General features: G+C 45.7%; 1 long non-coding RNA gene across 1 annotated transcript; it reads right to left on the bottom strand.

Moving 5' to 3' along the window:
• Nucleotides 1–20,256: 20,256 nt before the first annotated feature.
• On the bottom strand, nucleotides 20,257–22,673 carry LOC119088139. The gene is made up of 2 exons (XR_005091713.1): nucleotides 22,410–22,673; nucleotides 20,257–22,209 (listed from the first exon to the last, which is right to left on the bottom strand). It is a non-coding gene; the product is annotated as an uncharacterized LOC119088139 (long non-coding RNA).
• Nucleotides 22,674–22,931: the final 258 nt, after the last annotated feature.

The following is a 22,931-nucleotide window of genomic DNA, read 5'->3' as shown; positions in this document are numbered from 1 at the left end:
GTGATACATATCAACCTTCATTTATGTAACTTTAAGGAAACACTCTATTCTTTTTAAATATTAGCCTTCCATGCGCCTCTTAGTATTTGTATTTGATAATTTAGGATATTTTACCACAGCACTATTTTAAACAACTTTTTGTTTTCCAAGGAGAAAAGTAGGAAATGTGTATCCTAAAATTAAAAATGCTTTACTTATACTTTAAATCTTCCTTTTCCCCTGTGCTGGGGCTAGAATGTGGGCCGCCCGTGTGTCTGGCCTGTGCTCTACCTTAAAGTTCCATTTCCACAACCATAGATGAAACTCTACCTCCACCGTGTCTTTCTAGATCTCTCTTATTTTATGTATATGAGTCTTTTGCACGTGTGTCTATACACTGTGTACATGCCTGTGGAGGAAAAGGGTGTTGGATCCCCCTGGACTTGGAGTTATGGACAGTACTGAGTGTCCATGTGGGTACTGAGACTGGAGACTGTCCTTCAAGAGCATGTGATCCTAACCACTGAGCCACTTGCCCATTTCCCCCTCCCCGCTTTTAAGACAGGCAGGGATCCAGCTCCTGACTCCCCTGCCTCCGTCTCTCTAGTGCTAGGAACAGAGGCACATGCTACCGCTCTTGGCTATGGCTTGTTGTTTTCTTTTCAATACCAGCCCTCTTAAAGATAGATGTCACAGCCATGTGTGGTGGCACACACCTTTAATCCCAGCACTCAGGAGGCAGGGGCAGATAGATCTCTGAGTCTGAGGCTAACCTGGTCTATAAAGTGAGTTCACACGAAGAAGCCCTGTCTCGAAAAACAGGGAGGCAGCCACAGTATTATACACACATAGTGAATGCCTTTTTTACTCTGTTTCCTTCTCTCAGGTCCCTAGAAATCCTTCCCGAAGGCAAAGTTCTAACTGAACTGTATGCTGAGCATCTCTCCCGGGGAGCTGACTCTAAGCTGAAAGAAGGCCTGATTGAGCTTGGCCCACATTCAGGGCACAAAGTTAACTTTAAAACTGCTTGGTTGAAAACACAACAGACTGCACCCAAGAAACAACAACCGACCTGACTTACACACCCACAAACACACCACAGGCGCAGATCAATAACCCTCACACATGTACCTTCGTGGTGGTTTCTGCTCTGCCCATGACCTTGGCCTACATGGCCTGAAGGAGACAGTGTTTCTTGTGCATGACCTCTTAAAAGGAGAGGAGAGAAGGGTCACAAGGTCCCTTCTTCCTGTTTTTTTGGTTTTTATTTTTTAATATCCTGGTATGACCAGGACACCAGACGGCTTGGGAATTGAACCCCGGGTCCTCTGGAATATCAGCCAGTGCTTTTAACCACTGAGCCACTTCTCCAGAATAAAACTTTAAAAAAAAGTAAGAAGGAAACAGGTGATCCCTCTCTCCTCTCATTTTAAAAGGCAGGAAGCATGGCCTCCTTCGGGCCTTACAGCCCAAGGTCATTGGCAGAGCAAATACCACGGCATAGGTGCACACGCATGCACACACACACACAAATTCACGAACTGCTTGATTTAAAATGGTGCACTGAGTCTGGAGAGATGACTCAGAAACTAAGTGTGTTGGCTGATCTTCCAGAGGGCTAGAATTCAGTAGCTAGCACTCATGTTGCAGGGCTCACAACCACCCAAACTCCAGCTCCAAAGGATCAGACACCCTCTTGTGGCCTGCACATACATGACATACACAGACATACATATACACACACATAAATAGAAAATAAAATACCTAGATAAAAATTAAAGTGGAGTATTTTTATATGCGTATAGTTCTTGGAGAGGGGAAAGACACTTAGAGACAAGGTCTGTCCTATGAGGTTCAACAAGGTTCTCTTCCTGGCCAGGACCCCCCTGTACAAAACCCTCTGGCCCCTTGCCAGCCAACCCCTCTTATCAGAGAGCATGCCAGCTACCCCACCTTCCATGAGCAAATTAGAAAGCATATCCATCCATTCCGTCCAGGTACCCAGACCTCACTTTCTTTGCTAGAGGAGACCACAGACCTTCCCACCCCATCCCCCATTGATGATGTTTCAAACTCAGCATCTAAGACAAGGGAAGCCAACACCTAGAATGCAGCACACGCCCTGTGAGGACTTTACATGTGCCTGTCCATCACCAGTGAAACGGGGAGGAAATCCAGACAGACGGAAGTCTGACCTGCAGAGCAGAAACCCACCCAGTGCAGAGTTACTGGCCGGCAAATATCGGTAACATTGCTAACCCCACAAGGCTGGAAACTCTCCGTTTGAAGTTCCCCACCTTTTTTTTTTTTAAATTGTATTCTTATTTATGTGTGTATGAATGTATGTCACAGGTGTGTAGGTGTTTGAGAAGACAAAAAGGAGCACCCAATCCCCAGAAGCTAGAGTTGCTGATGGTCCTGAGCCACCCCATTAGGCTGCTTGGAACGGAACCCAAATTCTCTAGAAGAGCAACAAGTGCTCCTAACCATCGAACCATCTCTCCAGTCCCAGGTTGGAACTCTTTTCCTCCCAGTTCCAGGTAGACAAATGAGCATTCTAAAAATCTTCACAAGAGATAACTAGGTTTATTTTGCAACACAAACTTCCATGATTTTGCTCTCTTAACAGTATTCGAACTTGTTGGCACATCAGCTTTTATTTCAAAACGTTCATTTCTTAGGTCCCAGAAAAAATGTAAACAGTGAAGTGACCCTGACTCAGGGGAAACAGAAGCTGCTAAATGTGTGGTGCCATCTGTCACCCCAGCACTGGAGACACTGAGGCAGGGCTGTGAGTTCCAGGCCAGGCTCTGGAGTGAGATGCTTTCTCAAAAATAAATAAGCAAATGAAGGTAAAAAGAAAAAGTGAGCAAAATAGAAGAACAGAGACTTCATAGAGAGAAACAAAGGCAGAATCCGAAGAAATTTGAGACAGGGTTTCTCTGTGTAGCTTTGCGTCTTTCCTGGATCTCGCTCTGTAGATCAGGCTGGCATGGAGCTCACAAAGATCCACCTGCCTCTGCCTCCCGAGTGCTGGGATTAAAGGCGTGCGCCACCACCGCCCAGGCCCGGCAAGAAATTCTCAGAGCATGTAACAACACAGTTTAGAGTTTAGTTACATAAGAACAAAGTTTAACACTTGGAGGACTCAGCTGCCTAAGTAATATCCCCACACATGGTCTAAAACATGGTGGGACTGGGAACTCAGTGGCTACTTGGAAGTACAACATACCTCCCTGAAAACTGGAAGCATGGTCGGCTCTATTCTGACCAGCTAGTTCATGTGATGATTTATTTTTCAGTCTGGCCTAAACTGTCAGGTTGGTTAGTAGTAGCTGAACCTAAATGACAGGTGTGCAAACATCTCTGAAAGGCAGTTTTGTAAATACAGTAGTTCCCCTTCATCTGCGACTTTGCCTTCTCTGGTTATAGCTACGGAATATCTGAAGGTAGTAATGAAACATTGAAGAAATCAACAATCAGGGCTGGAGAGAGACAGTGCCACAGTTAACAGTTAAGAGTGCTTGCTTGCTGCTGTTCCAGAGGACAGAGTTCTGCTCATAGCACCCGCAGAGAAGACATCCACAACCACCTGTAACCCCAGCCCCCGAGGGTTCCAGGACCTCTGTCCTCCACAGGCACCACACACACACACACACACACCCCACACCACACCACACCACAAACAAAATAAAACACTTTGCTTGTCCCACCTTATGTTCATATCCTTCAGGGTTTACTATGAACTTGCTCATTTATTCAGCAAATATTTGTTGAGCTCTAAAACAAGATAAGAAGAAGAAAGAAAAATGGGAAGAAAATGCATTTTAAAGCATAGCATTGTGACCCAGGCTTGTCATATGAGGGTGAAATGGCAAGAGGATTATCATACACTTGAGACCAGCCTGGGCTGACTGTCTCAAGCAAAAGATAAAATAATAATATTTATGTATGTATATAGTAATAAAAATCAGCAAAATTTAAATTTAGAAGTCCAAAAGAGAGAGACTTTAAAATGTTAGCACATCTAATTTCTGTTTTTTGTTTGTTTGTTTGGTTGGTTTTTTTGCTATATAATTATTGGACTTGTTTACATCACATTTTTGGAAATTTTATGTAGCAGGAATCTTAACAGGTCTTATTAATAAAATAAACCTGGAGCCAAGTATTGGAAGGTCAGAGAGACAGAACAAGCCACAGCTACCTCACCTCACTGGATCCTCAGCTGGTCCTGTTTCCTCAGACTGGAAGCCTTTGAGTCCTCATCCAGAATGAAACTCAGCTGAACTGCTGCTCCAAAGCCTGAAAGCTTAACCAGCCAAATGCTTCTAGTTTCTGGTCCTCACACCTTATTTATATACCTTTCTGCTTTCTGCTATCACTCCCTGGGATTAAAGACACGGTTTTTCTGGGATTAAAGGCGTGAGTCACCATGCTTGGCTGTATCCTTGAACACATGGATTTCTGCCTCTGGAATGCTAGGATTAAAGGCGTGTGCTACCACTGCCTATCCTAAGTATCTAGTGGCTTTTCTGTTCTCTGACCACAGATAAGCTTATAGGGTACACAATATTTTGGGGAACACAGTACCACCACAATTTTACCTATGCCGATGTGGTGGTTTAACTAGGAATGGCTCCCACAGACTCATGTGTTTGAATGCTTGACCCATGGTATGACATGGCGGCATTCAGGCAGACATGGTGTTGGAGAAGGAGCTGAGAGTTCTACATCTTGATCCACAGGCAGCAGATAAGACCTCAAAGTCCACCCCCACCGGCTGCCCCCCTCCCAGTGAAACACTTCTTCCAATAAGGCTACACCTGCTCCACCATGTCCCACCATGATGATAATGGACTGGACATCTGAATTGTAAGCTGCCCAATTAAATGTTTTCCTTTGTCAGAGCTGCCGTGGTCATGATGTCTCTTCACAGTGATAGAAACCTTCACTCAGACAGTCTACTTTTCAGAGCTGTATTCAGCTCTACAACCTCAAACCGTCAAACTTAGTGGTGATGCTAAGGAATGGAAGCAAAGCAGCATTGTTTTTGAAGAATGTAAGAAATTAATTTGGAAAGAAAAGATTAGGGAACAGCATTTTCCCACACGCGAGCTCTCCTTCATCATCCTGTTTGCTGGGCCTCTCCCCATCTGTTGCCCAGAGCAATCTGTTTCATGTGCTTAAGCCACCTGTGTCCTGCAAGTGTTCGGGAAGAGAAGGAAGGGCTGGATAGTGTGTGTTCCGTTCATCTGGGTTGCTCTCCAGCGGCCCTGAAAGCAGCTGGCACAAGTGTTAGTGGCTATCTACAAGCTGTCCTTTCTGCTCTCTTGCTGCTGGAAGGAAGGGTTCCCCAGCACAGCTCACCTCTCATTGTCTGTCTTCTACATCTTTACAAACATGGATGCCTATGTAGCCCCTCTCCCTGGAGAAAAGCACCCCACAGAGGGGTTATGCACCCTCCTACTAGCTAAGGGCTTGCTTGTGAAGCCAGCTACACAAATTACCCTGAGAAACATAGTTCGCCTCTGTAGTTCCATGAACTTGCTTTTGCAAACATTTCCACCCCACCTGACATTCAACCAGGACTTTCCTACAGAAGTCTGGTCTAGAAAGTGTTTGGCTGCATCCCTTTACAGGCACTAAGCTGTACTCCAGATTCCACACTCTACCCAAATCACAGGACTTGAATAGCTAGCTAGGAATTACAATAGCAATCAGTCCCAGGTTCCTCCTCTGCCTCTAAATGCTAATAGGTCACTGTTTGGATGCCTTGTTTGTGTTTAGGATAGCTTCCCAACTTGGGCTCCCGGGACTTATAGATTACCTACCCTAGATTATTCGTTTGTATTTTAAAAACATCTTGCAGGACCTGGTGTGGTGACAGCACTCAGGCAGCAGAGGCAGGCGGGTCTCTGAGCAGGAGACCAGCCTCATCTAAGTATCAAATTCCTGGCCAGCCAGGGTTACCTGGTTTCATAGTGAAACTCTACCCGCCCCCCCCGCCCCAAAAAAGGACTGAGGATATAGCTCAGTGGTAGGGTGTTTGTCTAGCTTGCACAAGGCCTAGAATTCAAACCTAGGAAACACACACAAATTGTTCAGGCATTATCTGACTTACTATCACAACACCCCTATAAATTAAAGGAAGCTATCTCTACTTTCCAATTAAAAAAAAAAAAGGCATAGGGACAAGTTGTTAGTATCTGTATTTTTTTTTTTAAACAAGCAAAAGTCAAAGTCACAAAGCTGATAAGTGGCAACGTAGATTCTTTCGATTCTAAGAAGAGGTTTCTGTTTGCTTGTGTATTAACAGTGAACTAATACATTGATCATGTACCTGGTCCTCTTGGCATTAGCCTCAGTGTACATAATAAGAGTGTGCACAGGCCCATCACCCCCCTTCCCTCAGAGCCACCCATCAAACAGAACCGCCATCCCTTTGTCAGTCTGTCCATCAGCTCACCAATCATAACATAGTCCCAGTTGAAGGCATTAAGAATCTCAAGCTCCCTAAATCATGCTTTCTGCTCTCCAAGAGTGTCTAGACTAGCAAAGAAATGAGAAAAAGCTCCCTGGACTGCAGGGTGGCATATGGAAGGACAGGCAAGCCCCAGGCCAAATGGGTGGGAGGCAGGACTCTGGAAATTTCTCTCCATTATCTTTTGCACTTTGGTTTTCAATGGCATGGCACCATGCAGCTTAGGATGTTTAAATACTAGGTTCCTAGTCACAGTACATCAGATGGAGTGAGAGCTGTAGACTCATCTTCAGCATCAGCTCCTCACATATTTGTGTTTAGAATACAGTGATGTCTGGAGAGAATGCAAAACTACGATTCTACCAAAGACAAAAAAGTTGTTTGTTTTTAAGATTTCATTTTATTTTTAATTATGTGTGTGTTTGTGTGTCTGTCTGTGTATGTATACACGTGAGGTCAGTTGCCCATGGAGGCCAGAAGAGGGCATCAGGTACCGTGTAGCTGGAGTTACAGGTGGTTGTGAGTCACTCCCTGGGTACTTGGAACTTAACTCAGATCCTCAGCAAGAACGGTATGAATATTTAACTGCTAGCTCATCTCTCCAGGCTCTTAAGAGATTTTAAAAAAGATCTTCAACACATCACAGAAATAGATAAGAGAATTATCTTATTTCTCATCAACAAATAAATGTGAATTTTGTGCCATAGGTAGATCCTAACGGGTCGAAGTGAGGTGCATTTCTCCTCATCCTCGCTTCTCAGGCTTCTCAACCTCAGGTGCTTGCTTTGCTCCCACAGTGAGAGCCAAGCTCTCCTCCTCCCCTTGTCTTGGGTTCTGTCAGCTTTCATTGCACATTCTGGTAGTGAGTGGTCAAGTGGTCCTGCTCAGTTTCAGGGGCTTCCTGAGGCTATTTAAATTGTTTACTTTCCTGCTTACAGAACTTCCTTGCAGAATAGAATGTTTCAATCTTGGAGGACACTGTTGCACAACAGTGTGCTATTAAAAAGAGGAGGGAGGGAGGGAGGGAGGGACGGAGGGACGGAGGACGGAGGGAGAGAGGGAGGGAGGGAGAGAGACTATAAGGGTGAGAGGGGAAAGTCCTGGGGGCATATGGGGAGGGTTGGAGGGAAGTTTGAGTGGGATATAATCAAGATACATTGCTTAAGGGTGTAAACTTGTCAGAATAAATTTAAAATATTATTTTAAAAAGAAGAGAAACTAGTAAAAATGCTCAAGGAAAAGGCAGTATTTAAACCAGCCTTCAGAATCTAAAGGCCAAGTGGAAGAATGAAGAATGCTTGTTTGAAATTTGCAAGCATTTGATTGGTTGGAAAAAAACAGTTATCAACAGAAACAACTAGACAACTGTTAAAAAAGAAAGAAAGAAGAAAGAAAACTTCAAAATACAAGAGTTTAAAACAAAACACTAGGTCTTTGTCATTTTGATGATTCTATGGAGTCATCCTGAATTGGGTGGTGGAGTCCATAACTCTTTTCTTTCTGAGCTTTTAAGAGTAGTATCAGTTAAATTTCTCACTGTGTTAGACCTGGGTCCTCACCCTGAGCTCCAGTCAGAATGAGCTTTGAAGAAATAGCCCACGTATTATAGAGAGGTTTGTATGTTGCCAGTTGATGATAGTCTACTAAAGATAGCTATTCAATAAGAAATCAACCAAGTTCTTATGATACAAAAGAGTACACACTACCCTCAAAAGATCACACTAACTGTGATTCATCATCCCAGTCTATGTGATGCTGTCCATTAAGAGGTTATAGTGACAGATATGGATATAGTTAGAATGGTAACTTTTGGATCGTCCAAGTGGAGTTCACTGCAGAAGTTATGAGAGGAATGTTTCCTGGGCCAAAGCTCCACATGCACAGAGTCCCACTATTTTCTAGTGGAAGCAGTCATCATGTAATAACTGCAGTTCTTGTGATAGATAGGCTTGTATGCGGAAGTTTCCCTCCCACCAGCAACTCCCAAATACCTGGCAGCTGCTTCTCAATTACCACACAGAGGCTTATATTAATTACAAATGTTTGGCCGATGGCTCAGGCTTATTATTAACTAGCACTTACATTTAAATTAACCCATTCCTATTAAACTATTTATTGCCTCATGGTCTATGGCTTAACGGTCCTCCAGCATCCTGCTTCTCGGGTGGCTCTTGGCATCTGTCTTGACCCCGTCCCACTTCCTCTGAGTCCTAGTTTGATTCTTTCACCTAACTTTATCCTGTCTTGTCATAGGCCAAAACAACTTTATTCTCAACCAATGAGAGACACACATATTCACAGCATACAAAAGGATTATCCATAGCACAGGATGGAAGATAAGATACATCTTCACTCAAGCTGTTACAATTTACCTCGGAATACAAGAACAAGGCTGCCCCCTTGGACAGAAAAGAGAGGCCTTCACACGATCCCTACAGCATTGCCAACCACAGAGCACCAAGACATGCTGGCAGCAGAAGGAGCCAGTCTGATAGAGGGGGAGGCAGAAGCACGTTCTAGAAATCCATAAAGCTTTGGACCAAAATCACCAAATCAACAAAATAGGAATGATCCTGCCGTAACTAACTAAGGATTCATAGAAAAGGTTACGTTGACTTTTTTCCAGCTAGATTCCTCTCTATACTTTTTATGTTTTGTGAGGAAAAAAGTAAAGCATGTTTAATTTTAGCAAGAAAACGCTAAGTGTGTTAAGTTCTGACTTGGAATAAATGTAAGTTTCCTTTTTTAAAATTTATTCTGTCTTTCACATCATGCCTCCCAATTCCACCCATCTCCTGCCCCACACCAAAATAAAACAAAATAAAATTTAAGAGAAAAGAGAGAAGAAAAGGAAGTAGGGGGAAATCTCGTCACGGAGCTGCAGTACCGCACAGTGAGTCCTGCAGGAGCCCCTTGCCCACACATCTCTACCTGCAGGTAACCACCGCAGAGTCATTGGTCCCCACACATCTCTACCTGCAGGTGACCACCGCAGAGTCATTGGTCCCCACACATTTCCACCTGCAGGTGACCATCACAGAGTCATTGGTCCCCACACATTTCTACCTGCAGGTGACCATCGCAGAGTCATTGGTCCCCGCACATTTCTACCTGCAGGTGACCATCGCAGAGTCATTGGTCCCCACACATCTCTACCTGCAGGTGACCGTCACAGAGTCATTGGTCCCCGCACATTTCCACCTGCAGGTGACCATCACAGAGTCATTGGTCCCCACACATTTCTACCTGCAGGTGACCATCGCAGAGTCATTGGTCCCCACACATTTCTACCTGCAGGTGACCATCGCAGAGTCATTGGTCCCCACACATTTCTACCTGCAGGTGACCGTCGCAGAGTCATTGGTCCCCACGCATCTCTACCTGCAGGTGACCGTCGCAGAGTCATTGGTCCGGTTCGTGGCCGCTGGTTCTGCTGCACTGTCCAAGCTGGGCCCTCTCGGGGACCCTTTCTGGACATCCTGTTGTTGCCTTGTGACGTGGAAATCCCGAAGCCCTGAGTCCACAGGGGCTGAAGAGATGGCTCGGCCATTAAAGGCTAGTCTCACAACCAAAAATACAAGTTTCCAAATAAAGAAATCCCTGGAGCTTATGTAGACAGGTTTTTCTTTGGGCTGTCAGCTCACAAAATGACACAGACACTTATTAATTATGAAAGCTCAACCTATAGCTTAGGCTTGTCCCACTAGCTCTTATAACTTAAATTACCTCATTTCATTAATCTATGTTTGGCCTCATGGCTTTTTACCTCTCTTTCATCTTGCACCTCCTGTTTCCTCTCCGTGGCCCCTGGCATCTCTCTCATGCCTAGATTCATCTCTTCCTCTCCTCTCTCTCTGTCCAGAAGTCTCACTTCACCTCTTCCTATCTAGCTATTGGCCACACAGCTCTTTATTAAACCAATCAGAAGGTGCCTTGGCAAAGACACATCTTCACAGTGTACAAAAAGATTATTCCACAACAAGCTTGAGATAGATAGATAGATAGATAGATAGATAGATAGATAGATAGATAGATAAACTGGGCAGTGGTGGCCCAGGCCTTTAGTCCCAGCACTGGGAAGGCAGAGGCGGACCTCTGAGTTCAAGGCTATTGCTTTGTAGCAAGTTCCAGGATAACCTGGGCTACACAGAGAAATGCTGTCTTGAAAAACCAAAAAGAAAAAAGGAGAAGGGGAAGGAGGAGGAGGAGGAGGAGGAGGAGGAGGAGGAGAGCAGGAGACTATGAGACAAAGGAATGCCTGTAGCCCAGAGACCAGAGTTCAAGCTCAATTTAATTTCACCAATCAATCCACAAGGCAGCACACGCACAATGGTGCACTAACAACAGGCAGATGATCTGGGAAATCTCCCTCTACAGGCTGACATGACCGATACTCGTAAGAGCTGGTGTGAGAAATGCAAAAAGAAAAAAAAAATCTGTGGACAGTAGTTTACCACAAAAACCTAGAAAGATTCCCATGAAATTAATTCTTAGTTTGATGACTCTTTCCTCACCTGAGACACATAGCAACAAGGATGCAGAAATTGAAGTGGTTCCACCAAAGTCAGTACACTGCTAAAAACTGAGAGGCTGGCCGGGCGGTAGTGGCACATACCTTTAATCCCAGCACTTGGGAGGCAGAGGCAGGCGGATCTGTGTGAGTTTGAGGCCAGCCTGGTCTCCAAATCGAGTTCCAGGAAAGGTGCAAAGCTACACAGAGAAACCCTGTCTCGAAAATAAAAAAAAAAAAAAAAACAACTGAGAGGCTTGAAAGTGGAATGCAGGTCAGAGGCCCCCACCTCTAGGCATTTCTACCTGAGCTTTTTGTCTCCTGCCAACTCTGAATGGAGGGAAATGGAGAGACTACAGAAACAGTGTATCAGTCCACCGTGGTAGTGCAGGCCTGAAGTCCCAGCACGTAGGAGATGCAGGCAGGATCATCAGAAATTCAAGGTCATCTTCAGTTACACGGTGAGGTAGCCCGAGCTACAGGAGACTCTATGTGGTGGTTGGAGAGGGGGTGGTGTGTGACAATATCCAGTAGAAATAAACAGCTTGTGTAAATACATCACAGATCAGTGATTATGTCCAGTCAAAATAAGATGCACCACCCAGGATGTCGACTAAATCCAGCCACCATGATCAACGGGGGACAGTTGGAATGCAGGATCCTCCAGAGCAAAAGGTGTTCAGTTAATTCAGTCACACGATTGCTCCTTTCTCCCTTACTATTTTCTATAAAATACATAAAAGAATAAAACTATGCTTTGATCTCCAGAATTATTAGAGATAGTTGATAAATGTAACTGCTGTAATCTTTGTAAGTGCTAGGAAAAAAATTACCTCTAAAATTTTACTCTGATTTTTCCAAAACTTTCTACTAAAAAAAAAGACATATATTTTTGCCAAGTAGTGTGATGATACTGTATTTCCCAATATATTGTGTACCCTAATAAACTTATCTGGGGTCAGAGAACAGAAAAGCCACTAGATACAGAGGCCAGAAAATGGTGGCACACACGCCTTTAATCCTAGCACTCCAGAGGCAGAGATCTGTCTGGATCTCTGTGAGTTCAAAGCCACACTGGAAACAGCCAGGCATGGTGACACACACTTTTAATCCCAGGAAGTGATGGCAGAAAGCAGAAAGGTATATAAGGCATGAGGACCAGGAACTAGAGCCTGTTAAGCTTCTAGGCTTTTAGCAGCAGTTCAGCTGAGATCCATTTGGATGAGGACTCAGAGGCTTTCAGTCTGAGGAAACAGGATCAGCTGAGGAATTGGCAAGGTGAGGTTGGATGTGGCTGGTTCTGCTTCTGATCTTTCAGCATTCACCCCAATACCTGGCTTCAGGTTTGATTTTTTTTTAATAAGACCTTCTAACAATTCTTGTTACAAAGTAGCTTATCCACAGCATGTTTGTGTGGGGAAAAGAAGAAAATAAACTCGACCTTCCAGTTTGCCAGACAGTTAAGCATCCAGACAAGCAAATACATATGAAACAACAAAAGATCCTACAAACATTGGCTTCAGTCATCGATTGTCTTGACTTCAAGGGCAACCCGGTCTACAAGCTGGCTAGGGCTACACAGTGAGACGCTGTCAAAAAAACAAAACAAAACAAAAACAAAACAAAACAAAACAAACAAACAAAAACAAAACAAAACAAACAAAACCAGGAATCAGCTCCACCCAACCACTGCTCCGATCCCACAGTAGACTGGATGATCCACTGTAACACAGGAAGCAGAACAGTTGAACAGGTGCTTCAGGAAACTACCACTGGCTTCCTTCCAGGGGAAGGTGCACACCCTATATGTTATCACCAAGGCCTGTGGTAGTGGTCTGTGGCTTGTTGGGAGAGTTTGTTTTCATTCCCACAAATGAGAGCCTTCACAATGTGTGAATTTATGTATATGATTTATATGTATATAGAGAAAATTACATGAGATCATCTGATAATTTTATTAATTCAAGAACCAAAGTATAGATTGAAACATTATAGAATTGAAAGGATCAACAAATTATTTCTTTGCCCAGTCTCCTTCTAGACAGGGTATTTTCAGAGTTCAAGGACCACCCATGAGGTACTCTTGCATCTGTACCACCTGGTACCTCGTAGGCACTCAAACAAGCTCAATGAATTTAACCCCAATAGTTATATGGGTACAATTCTCTCTCTTCCTCAGTAATCATTGATATTTGTCTGGGGACTCTCTCTCCAACTGATGTAACAGTCAAAGATGTTTTTAGAGAAAATGCATCTAGTTATTTAGTTTTCCAATCCTGGTCTTCTAAGATGAGAACCGTGCATTAATGTGTGTAAAAAAAGGCATCAGACCTGCAAGAGGCCCATGGAAAATCGGTGCAGAACTCCAGATTGGCTAAATAAGGTTTGTTATTTTATCCATTAAATAGTCTAAGCGGATTAATTGGAACCAGACATGTGAAGATTCATAGGGTTTGCATTTTAGTAACACTGGTTATTTTACAAAGAAATCTGTAAGTTACATTTCAACACATCCAAGCTAACAGCTTAATGAAATGGAGATCTTGATAAATAATTTTTAAAAAATACATGTAGGCAGGGATGTTACAAAGTCTCTCTCCTTTTATAACCTGATCCATCTCACAGTAACAATGCACTCACCTCCAAATGTCTTGTATGAATAATATCAGTCATCTGCATTACCATAGATACATTTTATTTATAAATTATATACATCAAAGCAAAAATTTATTTTCATGAATAAACAGAGTTTACATCCTGAGTTGGTATTTAGTGGACACCCTTAAGTCACAGTAGCCTGTCTAGATAATGAGAGAGAGATAAACAACTGTTTTCAGCAGATTCCATCGAAGGAAACATTTCTGTCAGTTGAGTACTGAACTCCAGGCACCCAGGCCAGAAGCTTATTTACTCACTCCTCAGAACTGCTGTCTGGACCTATAACTGAGACACCTTCAGAAATTGGTATGCTAAAGCTTTACCCCAATGTAAACAGACTGGTCAAGGTAACCACGGGAGTGCTGCATTCTAGAAAAGCGATTTGAAAACACTCCGCCTGTGTCCACATTCTCTGGCCAATTACAGCCTCACAGTTATTCCTCCACCAGACACAATACTTAGCAATCAAACACTAGATTTATGAATAGTCTTTGAAATGTCACATTAGCTCTGCTTTGAAGACCTCAAACCTGTGTGAGTGACCACAAGATAAAAAAATAAATTCCTGATTAGATAAGCTCAATAACCTCTGCATTGCATTCAAAATACGTTTAACATAATCACATTACACTGCCATTGTACTTTATTGTTTTGCAAACCAGTTATTACAGCCTTGGAATAATGTCAAAAATACAAAATTCCTAAGTTTAACGCTTATAATGAAGAAATACACAAATCATCAGAAATATCCAATAGTCCCCTACCCCACCCCGTGTGTGTGTGTGTGTGTGTGTGTGTGTGTGTGTGTGTGCGCGCGCGCGCACACGCGCACGCACACACACACATGCTCTGTTTAGTTGGGTGATGATTTGATTTTAATTTAATAGCTTTGTTTCCAAATATCTCTTCTCCAGCGTCTTCACTACTGCGGTGTTTTGGTGCTCTGCCTCCTCTGTCACACTTAGCTCAACTGCTGCTGACCTGGGCAAATGTGTTTCTGATGCCTGTCAGCAAGTATAAAAGCATAAATTTCATTAAAGTGTATTATATATGCTCTGGACCAAGAGAACAGTGTAAAATGAAGTTTGGCTGAAGTTCAGCCGGGCATCACATAGCACTGGCACGGGTGTTTTTAAACAGATGGTGTAAAATCTCGCTAACACGATAGTGTGTGCTCGACATAGAAAAGTGATCAGGAACAGATGTGTTCCAATGACCACCGTACCGAGCAGAAACAATGAACAGGGATCCATGTTAAAAACGACAGCCTGGCCAGGGGCAAAGAAAGCACGAGCAAAGCTTGCCCCTGTCAAACACCACTGATTCTTCCTGCAGATTAAAGGTGGCATGCAAACATATCCCCTTTGGCTCCAACCCACATTAGTGCTGCACTTCGATCAAGGTGGCCAGAATTAAGAACATAGTTTTTAAATATATTAAAAAGATAATCCCACGAAGGGAAAATAAGTTCTTGATTTAACTTAAGAAACTCAGGACCCTAAGGACTCTGTCCATCTTTGGCACAGAACATATTCTCATCAGCCCAGCAGAAACACACACACACACACACACACACACACACACACACACACACACACACACGATTAGAGCTATACACGATTGCCTAATCAAGTTCCAAGCATCTGCCCTAGCACTGAATGGCTTTATTTAAGAAGTATCAAAGGCCAGGCAGCTCTGACTGGCAAGGGGACTACAGCTAAGTAGGCAATCCCCAGGGAAATGCTCCCTGAGACTGAGCCACTCCAGAGGATGGTCAGGCCCGCAGCCTTAGCATCTGTTCCCCCTGAGCCACCTAGGATGGAGGGTGGACAGTGAGGGGAGGAGAGAACTGGGCTGGTGCCTGAGCAAGTGGATTCCAGGATCCTGCTCCAGTGCAAAGCCGATCATACTTCTCGGGCTTCAGCTTCCTGAAGGATTTAGGCATTGGGGACTGCCCACCTAGGAAATCCCTAAGGCCTTGAAAGTTTTGCTCAATCAGGCCTTGCTCAATGGCTTTGCCACACACATTACTCCTAATGACTGGAGTAGGTGCTTTCCTGTGTGCTGCCTGAGTGCCTGCCGGTCTGGGGCTTTTTAAAGACAGAGCAAGAAGCACCCTTGTGTATTTACAAGCAAGTGGGACTGAGGGAAACCCAAGCTTGGGCTAGGGGCATCCTCCGGGGGGCACTGACTTTTCATAGAAAAAAAAAAGTCTTAAAGAGCTCTCAATGCCACATCTGCTTCCACAACAAGTACATTCTTAGTAAAACCAAGTCTGCGTGCTGGGCTAGCCCATGGCCAAGGGCTAAAGGGCAGCAGCTGGCATCTCTGGACCAGCCAAACAGGATCCCTATTCTCTCTGTCTAGGGTTGACTCTGGCCACCCTCTGGGGTGGGCAGGAGTGAAGACCAGCCACAGCAGCATTCCTGGGCATTCTGGGTGTGGACAGCAGTGCCTCTGGGGTGAAAGCCAAGGGCCTGGAAGACACAGCTTGGATGCCCTGGGACTGGGTGGCTCCACAGCAGTCCCCAAGAGACCACCTGCAGAGGGGGCACTGATTATTGTGCACAGGCTACCCAGCTAGAGAAAGGGGCTGCAGCCTGGCAAGAGGTATCCTGTTTAGCCTGGGGCCTGGAAGTTAACCAAGGAAATGCAACAATATTTACCCAGGCTGTGAGAAAGTGCAGGCCCAGCATGCGATCTAATCTGCCTTGCCAGTCTGCGGCCCTGAGGCCAGAGATAGCACATGAACTTGAAAACTGGTGCTCAGGACCCTCCAACCTTGCACCTTCAACTGCCAAAACCAGATGCTAATTCTCACTTCTATTATTCCAAGGGAAAGTGGGGGTCAGAAAGCCAGTACACCATGGGGACCAACTATGGCGGTTAGCACAGTGATTAAGACCTTGGCATGGGTTTGTGTTCAGCCTCTGTGAGGCATTTCTTAGAGCTTTGGGTTTCTGATCTATGAACTGGGTGACAGCAGAGAAAGTGTGTGATGCTCACCCAACAACTGCTTATAATGGCCCCCAGTCACCTCGAAAGTAGAGAGTCTTTTGAGGAAATGTTACTTCAGAGCTTTTAAAGAAGCAGAGACATGGGTGTTTGCACTGAACCCGCCTTTCTACCCTGGCTGTTTAAAGAACAGAATAGATTGATTCCGCTCCACCCCAAGCAGGACTGAACTCAGGGGCCACACATGCTAGCCAAGCCCTTGAACACTGAGCTGCAAGCTCAGCCTCTAATTTTATTTTATTTTATTATCTAATTTTATTTCTATTTTATTGAAAGAAGTTTCTTCCACCTCACTGCATTATTAAAGTTACTTGTGCAAAGCAGAAATATTCCAAAGAGAAGGAAGAGGAGGAAGGGCTGAAAGGTCTATTACACAATGCGTTAGAGATACGTTCGTATAATTAAACGTTCAGAAGAAACCTCTGCCCTTTGACTCTAAGACAGAAAGGCAATAATGAATGCAAAGTGAGTCCCAATATTCTCTGAAGGTGGTACGGTGTGAAACATTCTTTAAAATTGCATTTCTTTTATGGGGGAGGGGGAATTGAGTCCCCCCCTCCACCTAGGTTCCAGAGGTGAAACCTAACTGTGTTTACCCACTCACATCCTGAGACACACTTTTGAGGATGGGACAGGGTTGGTGCCCCTCCTGCAAGGAGAGCTTATATTTTACTGAAATTCATGAGACTGACCACTCTGAAAGTTGGATTTTGCCTCTTTTACAAAAGCCTGTAGCAGCTCCTGATGAATTTGCAGGTGTTACTGGTGCATGTGAGAAACTCAAGAATTCAGAGTAAGGTGTTACACACACACACACACACACACACACACACACACACACACACAAACACACACGAGTGGGTGAATTAATCACCATTGGGACTGGAACCCTCATCACTGGATGAGAGGCCTCTTCCAGATCTTTCCAAGACTTGGAATCCCAGTCATCAGGTTTCCTGGGAAGTTCTGGACAAATGCACAGCCAAGGTGAATATGGGCTGTGTCTGGGTTTAGATCTCACAGCAGCAACAGCACCTGGTTCCCAATCACCTCAGTTCCCATCTTCTCTGTCTACTCTGGTCCCCCTTCTTTTCCTGGAGCAAAATCTGTTTCAGCATCTAATAAAATGTATAGCATTTCTGTGTTTGCAGAGTGAGACCAAAGAGGCTTATCCTGTCCCTGACCACGCATGTTCTCTATCCAAGGTGTTCCTACAATGCTACACTATAGTACCCCTAGGTGTCCCTGCAATGCTCCACTATAGTATCCCCAAGTTCAGAAGCTGCTCCTTCTGTGGCCTCTCTGGAAGACAAAGCAGGTGTCCAGTTCCATTGCTCACTGAGATTTGAAGAGTTCCATCATTATAAATGAAGAGTGGAACCCAAATTCCCTCAATTATTTGGTCAGATCGTCCACTCTCTTCCTGGCTTAAATTCTTCGAGGGATTAAAAAACAATTAAATTGCTTGAGCAATGGACGAAGTGCTGGAGTGAAGCTGGCCGAGGAGGGAGGGAGGGAACCTGCTGTTGGCCAGAACTTATATTGTCCACTGCCAAGCACTAAGCTGGGTTTCAGAGAATCAGAAGACAACACAGCTCCTGTCTCTATGGAGCTTTCAGAGTACCTGTTGGGGTCATCTGGAATACCCTGTGTTAGGAAACTATTTCTGAAGGCTTCCCCACAAGTGGTAAGATACCCTGGTTTTGCACAGCCAGAGGCAGGCACTGTAACCTCTTCAGACTTTATAAAGAGTTGTGGTCAAGTTCGAAAGGAAAATTCTAGAAGAGGGCTTAGCCCTCTGTATCAGTATCAGTATAGAGATTCAGTCACTGCTGGATTCATCGGAACAAATCCACTCGTGACAGTAAACGTCAGCTGTAAGGGGAAGGACAGACACGTGACTGTGGGTTTAAGAACTGACTCCATTTCCCCTCTTGTGGCTTTTTTATTCGACACTCCAAACCATTCCATGATAGTGGAAGTGGAATGGGGCATACTTCACCGAAGGATACCAGAAACCTCTGTTTACCTATGGATATGGGGCAGACAGAAGTCCCAGGAGGAAAAGGCTGGAGGCTGGATTATTAGGTCACAACCAAGTCTTCTGAACTCTGAAAAGAATCACATCATAAAACCATTTACCAAAAGTGTCCCTTCTGAACTCACCCAAAAGAGCTCTATGGCTGAAAGACTAAAAATGCAGCTTCCACATTTTATGTTTAGATTAGAAGGTGGAGATGGTATTATTGCCAAGTTAAAATAAGAATGTGCATCAGAGCACTGGGTGTATGTGTGGGGGTGGAGGAACAACATCTACTGCCCAGCTCCCAGTACTCAGAGGCTCGCACAGATTCGCAGAAATCCAGGTGCCTGCTTTTTAAATGCATAAGATTAGCCTGAGATAAACCAGGGAGACCAGAGCTGTTCAGGAAAGCTTGAATAAGGGGTACTGTTAAGCTCCGGGCCAGTAGAAGGGGCTCCCGGCTGACCATTCTCTCCTGGAATCTGTGAAGGGCATGGAGGTACCGCTGCTTCAGGTACCAAGTCTGGGGAACCCTATGGGGCATCACACCTGGCCTGTTCCCGCCTCTTGGAACAAGGCTTTGGTGATGCCTCTGCTCCTAGATCTCTCCAAGGTAGCATGGGAGAATTAGGAGAGGGAGAACTGCACCCCACCCCGACCAGCACCCAAGGACCTACTGTGTGAATGAACACTTATCCAAGCACTGTTTCTATTCTTATGACACCTTCTTAGTGACGTGCTCTCCATCCTGTGAATGATAAAAACTGAGGTCTGGAGTAAAATTCTTCAATATCTGGCTACAAATTGATTAGCTTCAAACTTCACATTAAATGGACAGCAAGTTGTCTGGCTCTTTTAACAACCTACTTCCCTCCACCCGCCCCCAGAAAGGCAGGAGGGTAGAAAAGAGAGAGGAAGGAAGAGAGGGAGCGAATTGGAGGAAAACATTTTCTTGGTTATGAGAACCAAGTCTCCTGCAGTTGAAATGCACATACCAAGATACTTAACTTTTAAAAGTATGGTTTAGAATTTTTCTGCAGACCTTCATGGCGAAGGCATCATTTTACAAGTTCCCTTAAGATATGGCTGAGGGCACAAGCCTTGGGAGTGTTGCAGAGAGCCGTGGGCACCAAAGCTGTGGGCAGCTTGCTGGGCTCTCCCAAGGACTAACCGCCAGAGCCGCGAGTTCCCTTGGCAAACTTTATCAAATTCTGGGAACCAGAGGCTCTCGCGATACCCTGCAGCCCCACTCCCCGCTACAGAAACTCTGTTGACGCCTGGGCTGTTGCATTCAGACCCTGAGTGGCTTTTCTGCCACCCTAGCTGGAGTTTAATTCCAATTATAGAACCGCGAGAAACGGACTCGGGCGGGGTGGGATGATACGGGGGGAAGACAGTGGGTGGGGACCTCCGGGATGAAGTCTCCAGTCTCCCAGAGGAGGGAGCTCAAAGCTGTATCTCCTGGGAGAGAGGAGTTCCTAGAACCTGCCAGAAACTCCACGGTGGTGGGGATTGTTGCTTGGACATTTCTCACATTCCCTTACATCTTGTTCTTTAGGGTTTACAGGCAGGATTCTATAGAAACGATAGTCAAGTTTCCGTGGTTCCTGCTTTATTGGTCACAAGAAAAGGCACAGAACACCGCGACTCCAAACCACAGGCGTGCTTAAAGCGAGATTGTGGGCTTGTGAATGTCACAATGTGTTAATGGAACTGCGTGCTAACGTTTAACCCAGGAGTTTTCCAGGCCGCCCCTCCCCTAATTTCGGGTTCCTCGTGGCCCGGAATTATTTTCTCGCTCCATTTCTCTGTCCGGTAAGTGGGCCGGGTTTCCTGATGCTCTACCAAGAACTAGAGCACATGTGCAGGCTCTGGATAAGCAGAACCTAGCTCTCCCTCCGTGTATCTCCAGAGTTTGTCTTCCTTGAGGTGTAGCTCGGGGCCAAGGGGAGGAGCACTGGTCTGCACACCAGGGTGTCCCGAGTGTCCCTTGTGCAGTCTATCAAGAAAGTCCCCCTCCCCACTCCCCAGGCTCAGCCTCAGCTAGCAGTAGATCTCAGACCCCGGCAGACGTCATCTTGGTGACCTTCACTTTCGAGAATAGTCGCGCCTGTGCTGTTCCCTGGCGCTATGGGTGACGAAGTCTAAAAGAGTCTGGACTCAGTGAGTCCTAAAGGTGAGCAGGTTTCATGCTCTGTGCCACTGAATGGGGACACAGGTTCCCAGACCCACGCTTTGAGCAGTACCTCTGGACATTCTTCCTTCTTCAAACACTTTCCAGACTCCTGTGCACGATAAACGAGGTGGGCAACAATCCAAAGACACAGTCAACAGCCACGTGTCACACATGCAGTTTGATGGTGATCATAGCTGAGCATTCACTTTAGGGACATTGTCAGTTCCTTCTCAGGAGCCAAGGTCACACATTCCCCTGCCTCATCGGACAGTCCTTGCGCCGACTGCGCCCTGACGCGGTTCTTGGGTTGGAGAAAGCAAAGCACCAACAAGCTCAGGCCGCTGTGGCTACTTCGCCTAGACTTTCTCCCCAGGTCCTAGCTGTGTCTTTGTAGACATGACCCAGGCTAGCCCTCGCCAGCCCTCTGGAGGACCGCAGCTCCCAGGGGAGAGCTTTAGAAGCCGAGAGCCAGTGGATGGCCTGCCTTTCATGCAAGATCCAGGATAAGTTCCTCCAGACCCGTAGTTAGTGCCAAGAGCTCAGACGTGCAGTTCAATAGTTAAATTGGTGGGTACTTTCTCTACTTAAAGTAATAATTTTCTAATTCGGATCTATAGCTTTTAAATACCGAGCTCCAGAGACGCCTGTCAATGCAGCCCCTTTTTTTTTTTTTTTCCATCCCACGGATGCAGGGTGTTTATAACGGCTCCTGCCGTGCGATCCGGGTGTGAAAATATCAGTTTTATGCCTTGGATAGGAGTCGCTGAGGAGGTGGGTCATTAGTAGACCGCACATTTAGCAGCTGCTCGCTGCCCAATTAAGCAGGCCTTCTCCAGGTGGAAGCTGTAGGGGTCGGGTAGGTTGGGGGTTCTCTCTTTCTCCAGCCCTGGACCAAGGCCTGGCGCGACGGGATCCAGACCGCTTCCCACACACCCTGGGTTGTAGCAGGACACACTTAGTACGAGCCACACATCCCCGGACCAGACGTCTTTGGAGTTCTCTCTGGTTCTCTTTCCGACTCCATTCATTCCGTGAATGGAGCCAGGGGATCAAGGCTGTTGGTAGACCCCCTAAGTGGGCCTTCCGCTTCCGATTTTCATTTGATGAGCGGTGGCTCCTACGAATTTCAGTCCAATAGGAAGGCACCATCAAGGCACGGCCGATTTATTTTCCCATCTACCGGCAGGCAAGATAATATATATGCATATATATATATGCATATATATTACTGTGTTTCGTTCAAAACTGGTCTCATTTTTTTTTTAAGAAAAGTGTTTTGTGACTTGTAGCTAAAACACTTAACTTGGGAAGAAGAGAGGGTGAACTTTTTCTTGGCCTGATCCGAGGAACAACGAACTCCAGCTCGCCTGCGGGCAAGCAGAGGAAAAACAGTTTTAGGTGAGCGGGGTCAGAAGGTCATTAGGCCCAGGACCCCGCGGGAAGCTCAGCCTTGACCTTCCTAGTGAAAACCTTCCCTTTCCCTCCGCCCATCTCCACCACACACCCGGTGCCAAAGCTTTAGTCCCCAGGACAGGAAACGCACTTTCCACCGGAGAAACGCACTTACCACGGGACAGCCCGGGGAGCGCGCTGGACACACGCAATTCTGCCGCGGGTGAGGTCTCAGTCCCGCCGGGCGCCGGGAGCAGGGCAGACGGAGCAGGGCAGACGCAGACCAGCCGTTTAGATCTTCTGCAGCAGTCTGAGGACGTCCTCCTTCTCTAAGCCCGGAAGCCTCTAAAAACGAATCATTTCCTCCACTTATGCAGAGACAGGAGCTCTTAGATCAAGATTAGTATGTTGAAAACCTGATTGAGAGCCGCCTGATTAGGCGAGGGTGGGTGGAAAAGCAGCGTACACGCTGGCGCCCCTCCCCACTTCCCCCAAACTGCTCCGGCGCGCGGGGCTCTCCAGATGACCCGTGCAGACCGTTCTCGCTAGCAGGCAAAGGCAACTACGGATTCACGTTGCAAACCTTAGCACAAAGGACTGTGAGTAAATCTCCACGCTAGATTCTAGTTAATTCTCTTCCAGGAGATCGGTCCTACGTGCGGCCTGCTGGAGCCCGCGTTCCGCAGCAGTCTGTTTC

This window comes from Peromyscus leucopus, chromosome 6 (genome assembly GCF_004664715.2).
Source record: "Peromyscus leucopus breed LL Stock chromosome 6, UCI_PerLeu_2.1, whole genome shotgun sequence".
NCBI classification, from domain to species: Eukaryota; Metazoa; Chordata; class Mammalia; order Rodentia; family Cricetidae; genus Peromyscus; species Peromyscus leucopus.
The sequence above is the reverse complement of the archived record's forward strand: the minus strand, read 5'-3'. Positions and strand labels throughout refer to the sequence as shown.